At 54.1% G+C, this 2,080-nt stretch overlaps 1 long non-coding RNA gene across 1 annotated transcript in view; it reads left to right on the forward strand.

Moving 5' to 3' along the window:
- LOC130531516 (uncharacterized) overlaps window positions 1-722 on the forward strand; it is a 4,642-nt gene extending 3,920 nt beyond the window's left edge. Inside the window, exon 4 of the long non-coding RNA XR_008952120.1 lies at window positions 1-722. This exon is cut by the window's left edge and continues 672 nt beyond it. This is a non-coding gene — a long non-coding RNA (uncharacterized LOC130531516).
- The last annotated feature ends 1,358 nt before the right edge of the window (window positions 723-2,080 follow it).

Consider the following 2,080-nt stretch of genomic DNA (forward strand, 5'->3'; position numbering starts at 1 on the left):
CGTCCCCCAGCAGGACACCGTGACGTGCTATTGTCCCGACCGACGGTAACCACGGAAACAGACGAAACACCGTGGAAGCCTCCAGCGTTCCTTTAGCTGGAGACACCGAGGACACGTGATGGCTGCACCGCTCCACGTCCAGGAGGTCCAGAGATGACCCGGGAGCCCCCCGGGACGGTCCCAGGCGTCCACCCCGAGACACTATCGCGCCTCCATTGAGACGAGCCTGTTTTAGCTTCTGCGTGTTCAATAGCAACATGTTGCACACACCAGCAGAGCTCTTCTCCTCCACCGCTCCTCTCTTGTTTGGCCTCCCCCCGGACCCCCAGGCGCTGTCGGAGCCCGGCGCCGTCCCCGGACACCGAGGTTCACCAGGTGTTGTCTGCAACAAGCAATTAGTAGAATAGGTGTAGCTGTCAATCAGCCGGCTGGAAGATTAGCTGCTTGGCTGTAATTAGCGGGTTAGAGGCTCCTCGGCCCAGAGGATAAAGGCTTTGCCAATAATGGGCCCTGGGGTATTAATTACTGAAGGTCGAATCTGCCGAAAAGGCCGAGATCTTAGCAGCCGCGCACGTAAGATGATTGTTTAAATTTCAAAAATAATACTGCTCTGACAGTTGTTGGGGGTCCCGGGGGGGGGCGGGTACAAGGTAGCCGAGGTAATTAGTTTGAAGAGGGAAAGGGCATCGTTACAGGCATGTTTGTGTGTGTGTGTGTGTGTGTGAGGGTGTGTGTGAGTGAGTGTGGTGTGTGAGTGTGTGTGTGTGTGGTGTGTGTGTGTGTGTGTGAGGGTGTGTGGTGTGTGAGGGTGTGTGTGTGTGTGAGTGTGTGTGTGTGATAGCATGGCCAGGGTCTGCAGCAGGGAGGTGGAGCATCAGGAAATAATGGAGGGATGAGGGAGCAGAACAAGGATGAGGAAGAGTAGAAAATAGGATGGAAAAGTGATGGGAGGAGGAGGAGAGGAGGGGAGGATGGGGGAGGAGGAGAGGGGAGGAGGAGAGGAGGGGAGGAGGATGGGGAGGAGGAGAGGGGAGGAGGAGAGGAGGATGGGGAGGAGGGGAGGAGGGGGGAGGAGGAGAGGAGGATGGGGAGGAGGGGAGGAGGAGGAGGAGAGGAGGAGAGGAGGGGAGGAGGAGAGGAGGATGGGGAGGAGGAGAGGAGGAGGAGGAGGGGAGGAGGAGAGGAGGATGGGGAGAGAAAGAGAAGCATTTATCACAAGTGAGAGAGGAAAAAGAGGAAAAACCTGAAGGAGGAAAAACATGAAATGTCAGGGGAACGAGAGAATGTGGAGGTTAGAAAAGAGGAGAAAGTGTGTGAGAGAATTAAGGAGGGAGGGAAGGAGGGAAGGATGGATGGATGGGTGGACACACACACACACTCACACACACACACTGATATATCACTGATGTCTAGTGACCAACAGGTCCATCGGTTGCCATGGTAACGGCAGGTGTTTTGACATTAGCGTAGCTTCGTCCTAGCGTCGGCGGCCATGTTGCTGACACAGGGAGTTAAGTGTTTATTAGCTTGCTAACATTGTGCTATCGTCATGCTACTGCTTGTCAATCATTGACACAATTAAACGGTTTAATGAATAAATTTGCATGGCTAATGTCCGAACATCTGGCTGAGGTGGTTTAATGGCGGCGCGGCATCAGACGCCATATGGAGGCTGAGCGTCGCGGCGCTTTGATGCTAACCAAATGAAAAGTATCACTCACATTAATTTGGCTCATTTGACAGTCAGAAAATCACTTAGTAAGACTGATTCTGCCCAATTACAGCAGCACTGCTAATTAGAGTGGGAGGAGCCTCTCACAGCCGCGCTCACCTTCAGCTCCCTCCTCGTTCAGGCCCCCAAACGGGTCCAAAGAGTCCGTCTCAAACGGGCCGTCGCTCCCTCACATCTGCCACAATCTGCACGGGTTCCTTCACAATTAAAACTGCATAAAGCTGCATGTTCACTCCCACGGTTCCCTGCAGAGGCGGAGTCACGGAGTGAAGCCGGGCAGGAACGTTCCCCAGAACATCTGCAGCATCTGCAGCATCTGCAACATCTGCAGCATCTTCATCATCTGCA

The sequence above is a fragment of the Takifugu flavidus genome, chromosome 9 (assembly GCF_003711565.1).
Source record: "Takifugu flavidus isolate HTHZ2018 chromosome 9, ASM371156v2, whole genome shotgun sequence".
Taxonomy (NCBI): Eukaryota; Metazoa; Chordata; class Actinopteri; order Tetraodontiformes; family Tetraodontidae; genus Takifugu; species Takifugu flavidus.